Raw genomic sequence first — 20,666 nt, 5'->3', positions numbered from 1 at the left:
ATATGATGTTATTTTGTGAAGTTTATTGCAATGTAATAGCCATATTATCATTTGCATATGGTAAAATGAAGCTTATGGTAAAACTTTTGTATATCTGTACATTCATTTCTTCTTCCACAGAACACATAAGGCAGAAAAATTGGTATGAAGAGGGAGAAAACAACTTAGATTCAATCGAGAAAAAAATAACCAATTAATAATGGGTAAATAGTGTGTAAATAAAAACAATTGAGATCAATTTTATAAATCCTTTGAAATAATATTATATTTAAAAGAAAGAGAAAATAAAAGCAAATAAGATAATTATTTCCCTGTATGAAAATATTACTAGTATTAATCTACTGCTTATAGAATGGAAATTTATTTTATATTTTCAAATTCTTTAAACATGATTAAAATCTAAATTATTTTAAAATTTAAAACTCAAGGAGAGGTATTATAATATTGGAAGGCTGAGTTTATGATGTGAACAGCTGTGCAATGTATAAAATAAAATTATATTTCATTTGGTTATTGGGTGATTGATATTTTCATTATAATTATTTTACATACTTGATAATAACATGTGCACTTTAAAATATAAGTGTAAAATATTTTGAGAAATGGAAATTCAATTGTCTGAATTTCATGTAGAAATTTAATCGTCTTAATTGTTTACTTACATTACTTTAAATATACTAATGACAATCACGACTTAAACATCATTTAGTAATTTCAAGCTGTTGTTTTTTCCAAAATAATGACTAAGCAAAGAAATTTCAATTGTAAGTAAATAAAAATAAAAATACACCATGCATTTATACATTTAGATAATTAAAATAACAGCTTAGGGCTGGGGCTGTAGCTCAGTACGTGCCTTGTATGTGTGAGGCACTGGATTTGATCCTCAGCAACACATCAAAATAAACAAAAATAAAATAAAGGCATTCTATCCATCTACAATGACAAAAAAATAAATAAATATGTAAATAAATAAAATAACAGTCTTTCTCTTTTCTGGAATGCAACTATTCCATCAATTACTGTATTTTAAAGTGCAAATTATGTATGTTGTTATTAACTTTTAAAAAGAAATTAACGTATATATTTCACTGAAAAAATTAAAACCTTAAAACCAAATGTGATATTTGATTTTTATGAATTTGTATTGGTTTAGTTTCAGCACTAACTTATGTTATGATACTATAATAGGAAAAGAAATATATTTAGGACTTTGTTATGTGTGTGTGTACATATGTATATATATTGCATGAAGTTCCTGTTTTACACATATTGATATATTGTTTTGTGTGCCATTATTGAAATGATTAAGGAAAATAGTAAAAAAAAAATAAAATAATAATTTGTGAAATATGTAACATCTGGGAACCTCTCAAAGTCTTTCTTGGTGTTTGAATTGTTTTATGGAAAATTGCTACTTAATTTATGGGTTATCTGATCTCAAATATATTATTTGGAGAAACATTTTTTCTAAGTCCTTACAAAACTGAGTATCTATTAATTCATTTCAAACAGTATTCTTTAAAACACTTCCATCAAAAATTTATTCTTTAAAATAACATTAAAATAAAATGCTCAATGAGCATTCAACTTGGAAAATTACTTAAAGATATAATTTTGGCTATTTGAATACTGATTAAAATGATGACAGAGTTTAATAATGGAATAAATATTGTATCATATATTATTCCATGTCTGTGGAAATGTGCTAGGGCATTTTCACCTATTTGCATACTGTAATCTGGGCCATCCAAAAGAGGGAGCTAAAGCATTGTGCTAAGTAGCTTAGTTTTATGAATGTAAGATTTTCAAGCTGTTTCAAATATGAATTGAACAACGTTTTAGATGCAAATTTAACTGGGTCAGATGCTCATTTATTTTATTGACATATTAATGGACAGTAATTAACTTATGTTCTAAAATTTTGTATTCTACCAAAAGAAAACATTTTCAGTCATAAAAAATAAAAGCAAATTATGAAAGTTTGATGGAATATTAAGTAAAAATTTCTTTATAAAATTAAGTCTTACAAAGGAAGGAGCGAAATCATACAGGCCTCCGGGAACTTGAAACACATGATTTCCTCTAAACTTATATATAAGACCAACAATACTGAAGCTGCATCCATGTATATAAACACCCTTTATAGTAGAATAAAATATGATGCATATATAAAATACAACCCAGGAATATATATATATATGATTTTATATGACTTCAGCAAAATCATTGGCAAAGAGATTATATGAACTGATATTATGTGTGAATATCCAGTGTAGGTACAAACATTTTCCCTATAGACCTTAGTAAGATATCATTATAGAATAAGCTTTCTTTGCCAAAGTAAAATAAAATTGAAAGTACTTTCCTGCAAAAATGATATTATATAATGCAATTAATTTAATTAATGAATAGATTTTTTTTTTTCCTTTGGAACATCAAACAGAAATCTTTCACTCCAGTAGGAAATCACAAGAGATAATTTACCTATAAATAATTTATTTTCATGTAAATAGGCTGTGAAAGTGAAATGCTTAATTGACTATCAGATACTCCTATTGTTATGTTTCCCAAGAAACCACATTAAAGCAGAGGACATTGCCCTTTTATGATTTAGGGGAGCTTCTCTTCCACAGTTAAGTTGTTACTATTTCCAGAATGCCACTGATAAACTGGTTAAGAATAGCAATTTTTTCTAGGTTTGCTTGGTGGTTCTATTATCTGACCAGTCTAAAAGAGGCTTTTTATCAAGACATAAACTGATGAAATAATAACCAAGAATACAGATTTATGTAAAGATGATAATAAATGACCTCTCAAAGAATTAAATGATCTTTTAGTTCTTTTTAAAAAAAATCTAGTATTCACAAATTGAGTACAGATTTATTAGAAATTAGAATTATTTACTTTTCAAATGATCTCAATATTTATCATTTAAATGGTCAAACTGACTTACCTGTTTTTTATTAGAAATTATTGGTCAGTTGTATTAACTAAATTATTTATATAATGTAATTTCTCAATATAGTGAAATATTAGTTTGTATAAGCAGTGTAAAATATAGCATGATTTTATAGTAGCAGAACCACATATAATGAGTTTAAACAAATGGGTTTATTATACTATTTGAAGTAACTAGTGCACACACAAAAATAAGATTTAAAATAGATGCCTGAAATACATCTTCCTTTCAGGTATGCTATTTGGATTTGTTACAAGGTTGTAATAGATGTGAATGACAGAATGCTTGAGGCAGAGAGAGGCTCCAGGAAGAGTAAATGAATGAATTTCTAAATATGTGTGACAGAATGGTATTACAAGTCATATTCTGTTTATACAATGAAATCCTGATATCAATGTGGAGAGCTATAGAAGTCAGTAGAAGAGATACAATGGGTGCTGTATAAATAGGATCACAGAGAGGAGAGGAGCTTTGTGGGCCTGAAGTGAAGGGAAGATGTTCAGTTTTTCAGTCATCTCCAAGTTTTTCAGTTGTTTTTATTTTTTTATGTTTTCCTGTAAGACGGAAATGTTTCAGTCAACTTTTTACAGCTGTGACCAAAAGACTTGACAAGAACAATGAGAGGAGAAAAAGTTGATTTGGAGGCTCATGGTTTCAGAGGTTTCAGTCCATGGGTGACTGGCTCCATTCCTAGGAACTCAAGGTGAGGCAGAACATCATTGGATAAATGTGTAGCAGAGGAAAGTGGCTGGGGACATAGAGCCAAGAGGGGGGAGAGAGAGAGAGAGAGAGAGAGAGAGAGAGAGAGAGAGAGTGAGAGAGCGCAAGCTCTGGTGAAGGAAGAGAAAATATATAGCCCAAAGGCACACCTCCTCCAGGTACACCCTACCTGCTTAGAGTTACCACCTAGTTAATCTCTATCAGGAGATCAGTGCACTGATTAGGATAAGGTTTTCATAATCCAATCATTTCACTTCTAAACTTTCTTACATTGTTTCACATATGAGCTTTTAGGGGAATACCTCATATCTAAATCATAATAGAAAGTTTGTAAAAAAAAAATGTTGCAAATAATATTCGCAAAGTCTGAATTGACTTGAAAGTGAATGATCCATCATGTATTTTCTAGATACTCTCCATCATTTTCAAAACAAAGAAATTAAGTCTTTTTACTCCCACCCATTGCTCTCTTTACTATATCACAGTAGAGTATAAATTCACCATGTACAATTTGGGAACAAATTTGCTAACCCCATTTTAAGTTTCCTAAGATAGATGCTCTGCTTAAATGATTGTTTTTTTTTTTTTTTTTTCCTTTTATGGGTGGAAGGTTCAGATACATCCTATTTTTTTCAGTAAGGTTTACAGAGTAAGCCAGGCCCAAACAGAGTGGGAAATGAGAGGGAGAGGCTGTCCTTTTTTTTTTTTTTTCCCAAGTCATAGATGGAAAAATACCTATATTTTGTTGATTTATTTTTATGTGGTGTTGAAAATCAAACCCAGAGCCTCACACGTGCAAGGCAAGTACTCTACCACTTAGCCACAATCCCAGACCCAAAGGCTGTCATTTTTTAATTTGGGTTATTCATAATTAATATAATGCATGTTTTACACTGATATGGTTCTGAATCAAAAATGATTTTGTTGGCAACCAGCTCTGGGGCACAATGTATAGCACACTGGACATCTAACCAAAGGTGCAGTGGCAATTCAAAAATGATTTTATAAGAATATAATGATTCATATTATGAGGCATTCTTAATCACATGATCTACTCTAGACCTGACCACCACCCTATTTTGTCCATTCTAGGATCTATTTCAGTAAGTTTTAAAAAATCTTAATAACCTTACCTGTAAAATTAAATATATAAAATGTCAGTTTCCTTTTTTTTTGTAAGGATCCTTGAATTTATAGAATCATTCTCTTCTAAATTTAAATTTTGTTCTTTCAACAAAGTGATCACATTTTCAGGATTATCTTTTTTAATTTAAAAATAACATATAGTACCATTGTAACTTGACACTATTTTCATTAATGATGAAAACTGCACAAATAGTTTCCAAGACATATTTTATACCTTTATAAATATATTTTCCACAGTCTGATAATTGGTGGAGATTATTTTTGCTCTATGCATTTTGAAAGTGTTATTGCTTGCATTCTTTTAAACATTTCACCAGTTTTCCAAATATGTTCTTATTACTCACACTCTCTGTACTCATGGTTGAACATATGGTATTTTTAAAAGCCAGTATGTATACTGTGCAGGGTGAGACATGCCTGTAGTCCCGGCTTCTTTGGATATCGAGTCAGGGATCACTTAAGCACAGGAGTCTGAAGGGAACCTGGGCAATACAATGATACTCCATCCCCCAAATGCAAATACATACATAAAATAAAAGAAAAATACAGTATCTGCATATTTTGCAAAAGTATACCGATTAACCAAATGAAATTGAACATGTGGCTAAAAGCATGTTTTTCATCATGTATATAGAGGCAGAATTACTATGAATTTTCTGCCATCTTTTAAAATTTTGGTAAAAAAAAGAAACATAGTATATTATTACTACTTTTCTCATATATAATAATAAAATTCTCCAAAACTAGTATTTGAAACTAACAGTTTGAGTGCATTCTCAAGCTAATAATACAGACTAGTATCTATTATAAGTACTTTGATGAATGTTTTAACACAATTATTGGCAAACCTGAGAATTAGAATTATCTACATTTCTATGTGAGGAAACTGAGATTTAGGAAGATTAAAATATATTGAAACCACAGAAGAAGAAAGAAATAAAGGAAACATTTCTGACTCAGAACCTGAGCTCTTACCCACTATAGTTAATATTTAAGTAAACTTGAGATGTTGCCTACTGTATAGCTCAAAACAAGGGTGAAAGTGTGTGGGGTATGAAAAGAGAAATAGAAAGTTAGAGGTGTAATTTGCCTCAGACTAAAGTCATAAATACCCTATCATTTCCAAAAGGGCATATGAATCATTTTGACAACTTAGCAATGATGAACTTTCCTAAGGATTAACTTAGAACTACACAATTCACACCCCCAACACAACATTGTATTCCTTCTTGGAAAATAGCTATTGAACTTTTATTAAAAATGCAGATTGGGCCTTATTTTCATTTTATAACATTTTAGTCAAAATGTGTAGCTTATCAGCTATGAGGAAAAACATATTTATCTCCACGTCATTTTCAGAAAGAACAGTGTCATTATAATTGTTTCTTTTGCACACGTGGTATAAACCTTCCAATATGTGCTATGGACTATCATTAAAGAATTTCTAGCTAGTTCCTTCAAGAGCTTAAAAGGTTGGACTGAGACCTTTAAAACTGTGAGTTCAAATACACGTTTCCTCCTCGAAGTTGTTCTTATTGGGTGATCTGGTCACAGCAAGGAAAAAGCTCACCAAAACAGAAATTTATAATAAGTAATACATAACATTGTGGTTAAATTAATTAAAACTATTTATAAAATAAACAAATTCTGTTAACATACTTATACCCTTACACCCAATATTTCTGCCACCTAAAATGCTGTTCTCCATTCTTTGCTCCTCTCCATTAAAATGTTACTTTCTCAAAGAAAACTCCTCCAGCACCTCCAGGAAGTTCCACCAAATCCAACAGTACCTTTCCATCACTCCATCTATTTCCACAAGTCCTTAATACCTATAATTGTCTTATTTATTATTTGTATAATTGTCTGGAAAGTACCTCAGAATACCTTAAAAACTCCTTATATAACATTCATTTCTGTAACTTCAGTACCCAAAAAAATATTTATCTATAGTGACAGTTGAGTAAAATTACTTGTAACTAATATATAATTATAGGGATAATATATTCAATAATATAATTTAAGATTTTATATATTTTATAAATAGCAATAGCTGTTTTATAGAGCATAACGGCAACTATCAAATTATTACTATTAACCACAAATATAACAGTTAAGCTACTTTTAGTAAACATTGCTCACACATATGCAATTATTACCTGTTTTGTTTAAACCACAGTAAAATTCTTCCACACATAAACCATCTTTATATGCACTGTTCATTTTAAGGTAAAAATGTCATTTACTTTACAGTCATTATTAATATAATTCAAAAGAATAAAAAAATGATAGAAAAGGAAAGTTAAATATCTGGCATTAAAATATGTGATGATATGAAATAGTATGAAATTTTATTACCATTGGTCTAAAAGACTTCAATAATTCATTCACATTTCTAAAATCTGTGAATGATATGACGATTTAAATTTTAAGCAGTAAAGTTGGTAATATTCTGTGATAGTAAATATTCTATATTAATTTCAAGATGGTATAAACTTGAAGCACAAAATTATTCAAAATTTGAATACTTCCACTGTATGCTAAATACATTTAAGGAACCATATTTTGTCAGAATATTTGTATTCATAATATAAAAACTTACTTCTAAACTCTCCTAATTTCAATTTTCTCCTACTATCAAAACAATTAATTTTATTCATTTAATAAAACAAAGTGTCATTCCAACTTATACAAATAGAGGATTCCAATAACCTTTCCAAGGTCAGGTTCAGATATCATGAACCCAAGGAACACATTCTAAGATAATAATAACAGTAGATTCCATTTTGTATCTCTTCATCTTGTCCTGAATTATAAATACCACCATTACCTGAATTTTTCACAGAAAGCTTTGAGCTTGTGGATATTAAATTTATTTTCTTGAATTTACATTTGACGCCTATAGGAGAATGGAGTTTTACAAGTAAGATATTTGATCACAGGAAGCTGTCTTTTCTAACCACAAAACATTGCTTATCTAAAGTTTGTGCTTATTATAATTTGCACCCAGAAGTGAAGATAACCTACAAATAAAACAGAATAAGTAACTGTGGAAATCTGAAAGAGATCATGGGTCTATTCACTTCATAAACCTTGTGTACTTTCTTTTATATTCCAATAAAATTGTGTCTTAAGTGAAAATGAAATTTGATATGTTAATTGTAAGTAATTCATACCTTTTTTGAGTATGAAAGCCATGGACTTTCTCCCAAGTAACTTATATTCAATCATAGACATTATATTTTTAAAACTTCTACAACCAATTCTGACCATTTGAGACCTACATTTTAAGGCAATGACTCTCAGATCAATTGTGACCAAGCTTTCTAGTATTCTTTGGTAAAAATAAGATTTCAGAGTCTACTTCCTAAATTTAGAATATATTGATAGGGACTAATATACTATTTAATAACTGGTAGCCACTGTTACAATGGAATGGTAGAGGAAATGATATTTGAATAACAGAATAATGTGGAAAAAAAAAGAATCTGAGACAAGGATGGGAAAGTTGCCCCTCACCCATAAAGTATAATGGGTATAATATTTATACCAATGAAGCATAATATCTGGTTTGACTGAAGTGATTTTTACTAGTTTTGATTAGAGCAATTTTGAAGTCATGCATGGACATTATTCAATTCTTCAAATATTTCTTGACAAAATTTGGTGTTTCAAGTATATATCTGTGTGCCAACATATAGATATAAATTGAGACATTATACTTTTAAGACTTAGAAATGGCAGGAAAAAAACACAAATATAAGATAAATTCCTGGTATCTTAAATTCAAAGCTGATGTATCTCTGGATGGGATGGGGGGTTGGTACGTGTAAGGAGAGAAAAATAGCTTGGACTGATCCCTAATTTACAAAATTACACAATAAAGAATGTCTCAGTAGTTAAAATAATTGTACATAATTCAAAGACTGTTCATATAATATAACAAGGAGTTAGACAATTTAGCCAAAGCCTGTAATGCCAGGGATTTAGGAGGCTGAGGCAAGAGGAACATGTTTGAGATCAGCCTCAGCAACTTTGCAAGACCCTGTCTCAAAATAAGCAAACGAACAAACAAATAAATAAATAAAAGGACTGGGGATGTGTTTCAATGGTAGCAGGTCCCTGAGTTGAATCCCCAGTACTGCATACACAAACATATGCGCGCGCGCACACACACACACACACACACACACACACACAAACACACATTCCCAAGAGGCTGAAGTTCTGAACAAGAAAAGTGGACCAAGGGATAGACAGTGAAAGACCAAAGAATAATTTGACAAATGTTATATCTCTCAGAATTTATATCATATAACCTGTAAGACATGATTACAAATCATGAAGAAGTTTTTTTTCTCTATGCAGGTCATTTGGAAACAAGGAAGAAAATTTTTAAAAATTGTATTGAACTAATTTGAAAAGTAGCTTTTGTAATTCTACTTATTGTAGAACTCTTTTAAATAGTTCTACTTACTGTATGCTCTGTGTTTCATATGAGATTTACTAATTTAAATTTTAGGAACAATATGAAAATGAGACTTACCTTCATTCAGGATTAATTTAGAATAATAGAGTAATCTATAAAATGCTGCTATTTATAAATTGCAGTAACTAGAATGCATAATAATCAGAAAAAATAACTGGGGAAATTTTTATTTGAAAAAAATTAATGGTTATTAGAAAGGCATTTAATGCTATTAGATGAATTCCAAGCTATATAAGGGGAAAAAATAATAAAAGGAAAGCGGAGAGGGAGAGGAGAAGGAAGAGGGAGAGGGAGAGGGGGAGGGAAGTTTTTTCAAGCAGATTTTGACATGATGGCCAAAAGGAATGTCTAAAGGTTGAAGTTATTTGGAAACAACTGCTGTCTCCAGCTGAATGTGACCTTCCCAGCAGAGCACCCAGTAGAGCAAATACAATTTATATTATAGTTACATACTTTGGATGCAGCAGTTTCACTAAGGAGTAAACTCAGATGTAAGAAAATTAAATGATCACTCAACAGATGGACTAATCAATTATTATGAATAATATAAAAGGCTTTTTCCTTATTATCAGTTTGTAATAAAGGAAAATGAAGGGCCCATGACATACTCTGAATAAGCTTCTCCACAAGCCCCTACAGGTTGAGGATGACTTTTGTGCTTGTAGTGATAGGGAAACACTGTTTCCTATTGCACCTGCAACTTTCAAGATAGACTGATGTTTTTACCACATTGAAGTAGAATATGAGAATTTTTTTTTTTTAGGTTGAAAAATTGAAAGTATCAGGTATGGGGCTCCTGCAGCCATACTGTCTATGTAAAGAATATGTTGACAAACTATCTCCTCTCAACCACTTGCAGTAAGATTAACTTTTAAATATTCATTTTTTTTAAATGAACAGTTCTCCAAAGTCTTCAAGTAGCTGTGTGCATGGTGGGCTATAATGCTGGACTCATCAGTCTTCTTATTGGTGAGATGCTTCTGCTTGATTTACTATGTCTCTTAAAATAATGTGATTTTCTCTCATATGTGGAAACTAGAGAGAAAAAGGGAAAAGAAAGGTGAGGGAGGGGGATCTCATTTAAATTTAAATATTAGTATAATAGAAGAAAAGGACTAAAGAGAGAGAAGGGGAGGAAAGGGGGAAATACTGGAGATTATGAGCCAAATTACATCTTATATTGTGTACACATATGAATATGTAACAATATATTCCACCATTATGTACAACTACAACGCAACAATAGAAAATATGGAAAAGGAAACAAAAGAGAATGTGATTTTGGTAATTCTCAGCTCTCTAAAAGGCCCATTTCCAGTGAATTAGACAGTGAAAGTATAGAGAGATACAGCAGAGGAGAGGAGTTTCTAAAATTGGTCATGAACTATATTGACAAATTTTTATTCAATCCTGGCATCTAAGGAGTTTTTCATGTTGCAAAAGTCACTTTCTGTTACACACTGAATCATCTCCCAGAGTGAAAGCCAAGTTACGAAGGATAGACACTTGTAGTTAAAAATATTCTCTCTTTAGAGTGGAGAAGTGCAGAGGGGGAGAATGATGAGGGAATGAAGGAAAGCTGAAGGGTGAAGACAGAAGGGTCAGCGAAGCTAGAGCTATGGTGAGGTAGGAAAGCTCACGGAGACCAAGCAACAGGAGAAATGCACCACCTCAGTTTACTGCAGGAGATGGTCCGTGTCTGCTTTCTGCTAACCACCATAAAACCATGGTCAGGGTTTTGGAAAAAATAGGCAATGTTCAATTAAAGTAGACAATTAAAGTCTATAATAGCCACAAAATGATTTAGAATTCAAGCTAAAGAGAAAGGATAAGAGAAGGGTGTGGAGATCTTTCTTCATAGATTACTTAAATAAAAAGAGGGAGAGAGAGAAAATAAATGTAACACTTTCAATACATAATGCATTACTGTGGTTCATCTTGGTGGCAGAGCATGTGTTTAGCATGGGTGAAGTCTTGGCTTCAACTCCCAGCCCCCTTGCATATTTGTAAATAGTAGCTCATTAATTCATTATATATATATATATATATATATATATATATATATATATATATATATGCTGGATAAAAATATGTATTTATTAATATATTAGTTGATATACTGTATTAGGGTATATGTCACTTAGAACATTTTCATATAAATGCTAAATAAGAAAGACCTGTAATCTTATGAATATGTATGTATATTTTATAATTATAAAATAATTAGTTATTGCTCAAAATCAGCTTTAAAATACATATTTTCCAAAACATTTTTTTTCATAAATAGTTATGTTTCTCCAAACCTAAAATCTGGAGAGGAATTTCATTCTAATGTAGGATTTTCCCAGACATTTCTCATATCAATTGTTTGTCTATATTTTCTTGAAAATTTGGAAAAGTGTAATTTATAATTATGGTCATTGAAACATAATGTAAAACATATGTAAGTGATGTTTTCACTCTGACATAACATTTTGTTACTCCCTGCATATGTCTAAAGATCAATTTCAATGTAAGACTTCCAAAAAACATAGTTTAGTCTCAAGCATAAAATAGAACAATCTCTGGACCCATGTTTAAATAAAGCGTTGTAAGATCCCAGAGCCAGAACTTCATCTGTGAAGCAGCAAACCCGAGTTCAGTTCAGGTCAGGGGAGAAAAAAATGTCTGTGAAGGTATCTTTATTAAAGGCAAACTGTTGCATGACTATGCTACTGAGTGTGCTATGGAATCTCAAAACTTATCTCCCCCAGTTCTATCATTTGGTTCCTGTGGGTTTTAATATACACATTTCAGTTGAAAAATAATCTCAGAGCATCATACTGAAATATACTTATTTACAAAAATTATTATTACAATTCTTTTAACTATCTAAAATAATAACCATTTCCAAAGTTCAAACTCACTTTTGATTTAAATATCTGTCTCTTATTTAGCTTTTGAAAATTGAATTTAACACAGCCCACAGATCCAAACTAGTGAACTCATCAGATGATGTATGATAATGTTAGATTTAGAGAAATGATGTAGTCTACTGCTTAGATTTAGAGAGATAAGATATAGATATAAATAACAGAAAATTTGTCATTTTATTGTATGAAAATAACAGTAAGATTTCAAAATATAACTTAATTACTAGAATTCACAATTTATATTTTATAGAACTTCCTAATTTAATCTAACCAAAGTTACTCTTCATAACAAAGAAAAACATGTTTATATGAAGGTATATAATAACATTCTTCATTGCAAATAATTGAATCAGAGAGCCAAATTCTAAATAAAAATATAAAAGTCAGATGAATATCATTTGCATACATAAGCATACATACTGTTATAATAGTAGATTAATTATTTAGTTTTTAAAATAGTATTTATTTTCAGAAATACAAACCTGATTCTTCTTAAATACGCCTTTGTTTAAAGAGATAGACTAAAGTGAAGACATAGTTAAAATATCAAAATTTCTATTTCTGTTTAAATAGTTAATCTTATTCCAAACGATGCTCAGTATATCATGTATAATTGCTTTATAATGTACAAATAAGTTGTTGAAATTAATCTAGAAGGAATAGCAGTAACAAAAGTATTTATCCTTCACAATGTTATTAATTCTTCAGTACATCATATTAATTACAAGGCGATGAGATTCAATCTTAGTATGAAGGCTTTAATACAAAAGAAAATTTTAGTGGAGCAAATTGTTAATTTACTAATACAAAATATATCAAATGCCTATTGAGCTTATCCTCAAGAAAAGTGGTCAAAAAATATTGAGATTCCTGACAAATGAATGAAAAATTATAAGAATTTTATTTTCTGATAAGAATCTAATCTACATTTAAATCTGGGTTGGCAGACCTTTATCATTTTTACTTTCCATAATACTTTCCCCACTCACCAAATGTGTGGACAGATATATATATATATATATATTTTATGGGAACTTCAAGAACTGTGAACATATTTATTTTCTGGATAATGTTTAAAAATCAGTCTATCTGATTCAAATAATTATCTGAGTCAATTATAATACATGGATTATAATTGTGTATAACTTATAAAAAAAGTTCTGGTACTGCTTTTTTCACTTATTTGTGGTATATCTATAGTTGACCAGAAAAACAGTGGCATTTTAATGCCTCTTGTTACAGGATCATAATCATTAAAGGCTTTAAATAATTTATATGTTAAAATAATTGAATTTGCTATCCCTTTTTATTTTCTGGAAATATTTATAGGTAATAGAGATAATATTCTGTCTTTTGAACCACAAGTTTTCTTGAATGTTTTATTTGTATCCTTATTAGCATTACAGGTGAAATGATTTAAATTTCTTCTAAATTCTTGTATTATGAAGTGTTCACATAGATGTGAAGATTTTGAAAAAATAAACAAACAAACAAAAACTTCAGGCACTTATAAAAAAATTATTACTTTAACCTGTTTTGGTAGAAAAAAAATCTAGGAGAAATCTCCCTTTGAGAACTTTTGGGACTGATGTCCCAGTTTTATCACAGCAGTATGTATTTTTTTTTTTTTGTCATGTCTTTTGACCCAGGAAGTGAATTATGACCTTATCTACCCATTATCTTATGTTTTTGATGTCTCCCTTGTTGCACTACTTGTAGGTATTATTTGATATTCTATATGACTTCCACAAGATCCTGTTTCACTAAATATGATGGAAAGTTCCATTATCCATTGTATATTCTATTAATAATATATGAAGTGTGGAAAATGCAGCATAATCCAATAACAATTCCATCAGATATATCTGCTTCAACCAGTGCACCTTGGTATATAGTAAGTCTTTAAACTCAAATTTAAATAAATAATTATTAGTTACCAGTATTTTCATTGCAACTTGGAATAAGTTTTTGGAATTAAAAAATAAAATAAAATAAAATCAACCATGTTCTTCAGAATTGTAGAGCAATGCTCCAAAACTGGATGTGAGGAGCAAACATTTTGAACCATACTTGAGAGCAATCATATGTTTTGATATTTTATAGCTAGAATGACCAAGAGTCATTTTGTTCTGAAGAGAAATTAAAGACATGAGTGCACTCATTCCTCCTGTAATTGATTTATAATTCACCAAAATAAATAAATAGCAAAAAAAAAAAAAGTAAAACATTCAACATCATTTTAAACAGACATTTGGCATCTCTTATCCTAAAAATCCTACCTCTCATCCTAAAAATAAAATAAATAAAACACACAGCAACTGACAACAACACCTCATGATGTTTCCATTTTCCCTTCACAGTCAGTAAAAGGCATTACCATGCATTTTATGTTTGGGAGGTGTTTCCTGGTAGTGCTAATATAAAATCTCCTGGTTAGACTCCAGGGACTGCTTTTATCCAGCACTTTGCATTTCTAATGTGGCTATAAGACCATCACTTACTAGTGCTAAATTTAGGGATAAGCATATCAACGTGTTAGGACAGCAATGAAAAAGTATAAAAGTGCTGTAAGGACACTCTCCTCACCGTTCTCTCCTTACCATATTTTTAATATTGAAGATAATGGTGGTTCTAGGCAGAGAAATTAAGCATCTCATGAGATAGAAGTTTTAGAGGGCCTTTCTAACTACACAGAAGTTATTGCTATCTACCAATCTACCTACCTACCTATGTACATGTCAGTCTTAATCTATTTTTAAGACTTAAATGTGAGCTGTTATTACATAAGTTTGCCTATTATACATCTATGATTGAAGAACTTAGTATATTCAAACCAATCTTTCTAATCCTCAGTTTTTTCATGTGTAAAATCAGAGTTGAAGGTACTTAAAATCCCTTTTCTAATATTCTAGAATTTTATTTCAACCCTTAAATAAGATAACAACATGGGGATTAACAGAATTAACTTAAGATATATTTAAAGATAAAATTCATTTTTAAAAACAAATGTAAGATACACAGAAAGAAATTGCTGTATCATGGGAAACAAGTCTTAAGTGTTGCAATAAAAATGATCATGTTTACAAATACAGCATCATGTGAAATCAAACCAAGCTAACTTTAAACTATGTCTTCTGGTGATATTTAGCATTCTTCCTTCTTCCTTAAAAATATCTTAACTTTAAGTAGATTATTTAGGAAGTAAAAACCCAAGAATCTAACTATAGTTTTAGTCACTAATAACTTACCAAAACCCAAACCTACTCTGCATTTAATACTGTTACTGGTTAACTATACATACATAAATAGATATATCCTGAAATTCAGAAGTATACATGTTTAAAATGTTATATCAAACATTTTTAAAAGTTTTACAATTTACAAATATAAGATTAATTACATTATAGTCAAATGTACATATCAGTGTTCCAAATCAATCTTAGCAAACAAATGATCAGTTACATTGAAGCATCTGTGTTTGTATTAATGTTAAATAATGATGCATCTAGTCTGTTTCCTTCCATTGAAAATAAGTTACAGTCAATGTTTATTTACAACACATTCTCATGTATTCTTCAAATTCTCTGTCATCATAATTCATCCTTTCTCAAATAAATATATTGCCACATTACTCACACAATTTATATTATATAATTTAAAGATACACCAAAGCATTCTGGTTAACTACAGTCATACAGTGTTGAAATATGGTGTGGGAGGACTCATCAGTAACTATTGATGCCTAAAGAGACATTAACAAGAAGAGGGAAAAAAATCTCCATTTTAAAAAACAATCTCAGGTGGTGAATACAGCCCAGAAGAGACACAGCAATGACTAAAGCTTTGTGTGTACAGGGGCTAGAGGAAAGAGCAAGACCATAACCTCTCCATGCAAGGTGACATTCAGAGGAGCTTCTGATCCATACACAGTTCATCAAGTCTATTAACACAGCATTTAAGACATACTTTCAAGATTGGCTTTGAATTGGGATGTGGCTACACATAGGTAGTATATAAGACACTTTTTATTTCAACAATGAAATAAATATAAAACTGCTGACATGACTATGAAAACCATTTCAGATATTTCCTTAATTACCATGTAGTGTAATAATGGAAGAAATGTTTTTATTCTTATACCATAGCATTAGCTTATGTAATATTGCTTTATTAGTACTAATTTAACTGGAAGTTAGTGCATTGCTTTTAAATTGATAATACTATTTGCTTTCTCAAACCTTTTCCTGTTTATTACATCTGGAATTAGATTTACTTGTAGCATGCACTTTACCTTATATTAACTCATTTTTTTAAAACACATTAATATAGATATGATGCATTTCAACATGTCATCCATATATCTATTAAGTGCTTACAGTTATTTTTGCACTCTCAATTTGATAAAACTTCAGCTGAACCCATAATATGTTAGGTGAAAGGACTGCAAATACATGCTGTTCATGTTATATCCAAGTTCTTTGGTGCTATGTGCTGGAAGAGCATGCTATTTCATTTTCTCTTTCAAAGGGTCTATTCATACCTGTATTAACCAGTTTCATAAACAAACATGTTCTGCACTTGACATAACATTGCCTAGGCTATGAGTCAGTGTTGGAATCTGAAAATATGATTCATCTTTTATTGAGTGCAGAATTTTTTTTATCAAATAAGAATATTTAAAATGGGTAACTTCTAATTTCATAGATAATACCAAAGGCAACCAATTGAATATTTCTTCCTATTTTACAAAGTTACCACTGTTTTTGATGTCACAAAATCACTAATTCTTCTTACTGCATAATATTCTGGAGACTGGTGAAAGAAAATTATAAGTCTCATATATCTACAGCATCAGGTAATAAATAACAACAGATCTCCAGAAAACAACACTGATTTCTCCTCACATTTTATTAATCCTTACCCAAAAGGTAACCATACAAATAAATGTGAACTTATCTGCTAGTTAGATAATTTTAACTTTCCTTTTATTTCATCTTTGCTACTTAAATATTTTCTGATACCTGTACTCTGTTAACAGTATCTAACTTTAAATATTATTGAATTTTGATAATCTAACAGGTAAAATTTGATTCATCAAGCTTTTTTTAAAGATTAGTGAACTTGCAAAGAAATATAATTAACGTGAGTTGTATATATTAGAGTGCAGTGGGGAAAAAAGGAACAATACCCCATCAAATCAATGCATTTTCAATGAGCTCAAATATAAAAATGACTATTTTACTTTTGACACTTTCCCTTTCCTGTGATTTTTTTGTCAAGTCTTCATGACATTTAGATGTATTTGCCAGGTATAGCCAGTAAGCATAATTTAGAATGTTGACACAGGTCAGAACCACAAATATTTGAAGAAACCCCCTTTACCATGTAAAATGCTCACCTTAATCCTGACATCTGATACCCATCTAAATATGATCCATTTTTACTATTTATGTATCATTTCATTTTTAATATTGAGAATAAGAAAGTCACTTGTTATTTAAATTACTAATAAAGATACCTTTATGTTTGACAGTACTGAATCAAATTGTTCAAACAAAAGTTATGAACGTGCTTGAAGTCCATTCCCAATTAATATAATAAGAATATACATAAATACACTAAAATAAGAGGAATTCAAGGCCTCTAATGTAATTTGAAGTTTACTTTTATTTTTAGGATAATATTCTATATGTACATTTTTGACTATTTAGGAGCTTGAGTAGATATCAGATTTTCTAAAAGTACAATAAGAAAATAATACATGTTTCATCACTATGCATTTGCATGTCTTATTTAAACACTACAAAATGTATTCTTACCTGCTTCCAAGTGTTGAGAGAGAGAGAGAGAGAGAGAGAGAGAGAGAGAGAGAGGCAAAATATAGCAACTGGGAGAAAAGCAATATTTGTACTATTTGATTCTAAGAAAGCAAAAACTGAATAGCTTATATTGTCAAGAAAAGAGTAAAAAACGCATACCTTGTTTAGTAACAGAACTGAGTTTAGCCTTGCTCAGCACCGATAATTCTGTTTCTGCTTCTGTCTCATTCCTTCTCTTCTCTTTTTATAGTATCTTCACAGCTGAATCTTCATGCATCTCAGTGTGCCTCTCTTCAGCATCACTTTTAATTCAGACAGGCAGAAAGCTGAAGCCAAAGGAACTCTCTATCTGATTGGTTTCCATTCCGCGTTTTTGATTAATAAGAGACGTCCCTCAAATAGGAAGATATTACAGCTGATGGCGCTGCAGGGCTCCAGGTTGGGGCTGGGGAAGTGAAGACCTCTTTGGGAACAGTGATTTGCAAGCGAATAAACTGGGAGGGCTCAGAGAGCAGTCTTTGTAACAAAGACCCCCATAAGAGAAAATAGCCCAGTGTTTTTAGTCCCTGTTAATCAGCTCTGCCTAATCTGTCTGCAATTGGGACAGAGGTCACAGCATGACTGTAACCTGTAAATCATCTGTAGAAATACATATCATCACGTGGAGAGTGCTGTTATTAAAAAGGAATTTTGTGTATAATCCTTGGAGAATTTACTGCTCCCTATTTGATTCCTGCCAAATTTCCAAGTTTAGTGAAAGGAAGAGAAGGAATTCCGAGTATATTCATCATTGTAATTATATATTTTTTTTATTTATACCTCTATGAGTTTATAATATAAAATACTCTTTCAGAAAAAGTCATTTAAAAACATCTCATTAGTGGCGTCTGGACATGTTGTTTTTCAGTAAAGAGAACAGTTTAAAGTATAGTTTCAGATTTCTGGAACACTTTGTTTTTTACTTATTAATGCAGTTGGGGGATTTTCACTTTCCCTGGAAATGTCTAAAAATAATGATGACCTTGGCACATCACAAAACTTCACAGTCCACCTGTAGAGTCCCTGCTGCACACTGTACAACTCTTTACACAGGTAAGCCTGAGAGTCCAATCCTGCTTCAGAAGGGAAGTCTCTTCAGTACTTCTGGAAATGGCACAATAAGAAAGATATTGATTAGTAGATAAATCCTTCTGAAGAGAAGTTCTAGTAATAGTTGTATGAAATGCACAGAGGGAATATGGCTCACTTTATAACGGCTCGTTAAGTATCAGTAAGTAAATAACTTAAGTGCCAAAAAATATCAATATCCTATTTGATGCTTCAAAGGAAAACAGACAACAGGAAAAAAAAATAATGAAATTTTCACTTTTTTTTTTTTCAATAGTGAATCTTACCCATGAGTGAATATAATAAAGCTGCCTATTTGAAGTTTGTGCATTATGGAAATTCATTTCTGAGAAGGGAAAATAAATGCTTAGAAAAATGAAACTTTACCTTGCCCAAAATAAATTGTGACATCACTAATGCATGGTGATTAAACTTGGAGTTCCTAGTTGTGAAATGATTGTGTGTTTTAAGTATAGAAGGTGAGCAAAAAAGCATGTTTGAATTTGTTCATCTGCAAATGATGGCAGATAAGAAGGAAAAACTTCATTCACATTTCCGAATTTAGAAAATCCAAGTGGTTAAGACAGCTTAGTGAATTCTTCATGGAGGCTGAGTATTTTCTTGAGGCAAAAAACTTAATTTAAAATTCTCAGACTCCTTCAGATTTATTTCTTTGAGGTTTACTTGTTTCTTTAAATAAAACTACATATTACAGAGACCTTTGTGTTAATTCTGAGATAAAGTGATATATGTAAAGTAGGGGGAAAGTAACCAAACAAAATATTTTATCATAGCCTTAAAGTAAATATTCACAAGTAAAAGCTTTAAATCTTTGATATTGCACACATTTAATTTCCCACTGAAATTCAACTACAGGGAAACACTCTTTTGCTTGAAATCCCACAGAGCAGTCTATAACCTGATTTAAAGTTATTTTTACTAATCATAGAAAATGGTAGGGACAACTCTTACTAAATGAAAGTCTTCTGCCTTTCTCTGTTTATGAGAGTACTCTGAAAATGGATGACTTCAACCTTTGAATTATCAATTTTTTTTATATTGTGCACAGTTCCATGTACATTTTCAATAATGAGTAGCACTCTATCTTCTAAGAAACTAGTTTGTGCATATGTGTATTTGTGTGTGTGTGTGTGTGTGCTGCTGGGGATCAAACCCCAGTCCTGGAGCATGCTCAGGAAGCATTCTTTCACTGAGCTAAACACCTAGTCTGAAACCAGTTTTGAATACTTGGAATGATGAATATTAATCATGGTAAACAGGTTTGCACAAATATTAGTCATCATCATTTTTATAGGAATAGGAATATATTTTCTCTTATATGTTAAACTTAAAAATTCACTAACAGTAAATGTAAAATGCTATCTGAAATCTTTCAAGATTAGTATGAGTTAACATTTTTATTAATTATCTTGCACATTAAGGATATTACTTTACTGCAAAAAAACATTTTATGCATTTTTTCTTTTCATTTAATGCATCTTCATACTTAA

The 20,666-nt window shown here is 30.6% G+C and overlaps 1 protein-coding gene across 1 annotated transcript in view; it reads right to left on the bottom strand.

The window, feature by feature from the left end:
- Cdh9 (cadherin 9) overlaps window positions 1-18,579 on the bottom strand; it is a 144,042-nt gene extending 125,463 nt beyond the window's left edge. Inside the window, exon 1 of the mRNA XM_015496426.2 lies at window positions 18,208-18,579. The gene's annotated coding sequence lies outside the window, so the exon portion shown is untranslated. The remainder of the gene's footprint in view (window positions 1-18,207) is intronic.
- Window positions 18,580-20,666: the final 2,087 nt, after the last annotated feature.

Source organism: Marmota marmota, unplaced genomic scaffold (genome assembly GCF_001458135.2).
Source record: "Marmota marmota marmota unplaced genomic scaffold, marMar, whole genome shotgun sequence".
Lineage (NCBI taxonomy): Eukaryota > Metazoa > Chordata > Mammalia > Rodentia > Sciuridae > Marmota > Marmota marmota.
The sequence above is the reverse complement of the archived record's forward strand: the minus strand, read 5'-3'. Positions and strand labels throughout refer to the sequence as shown.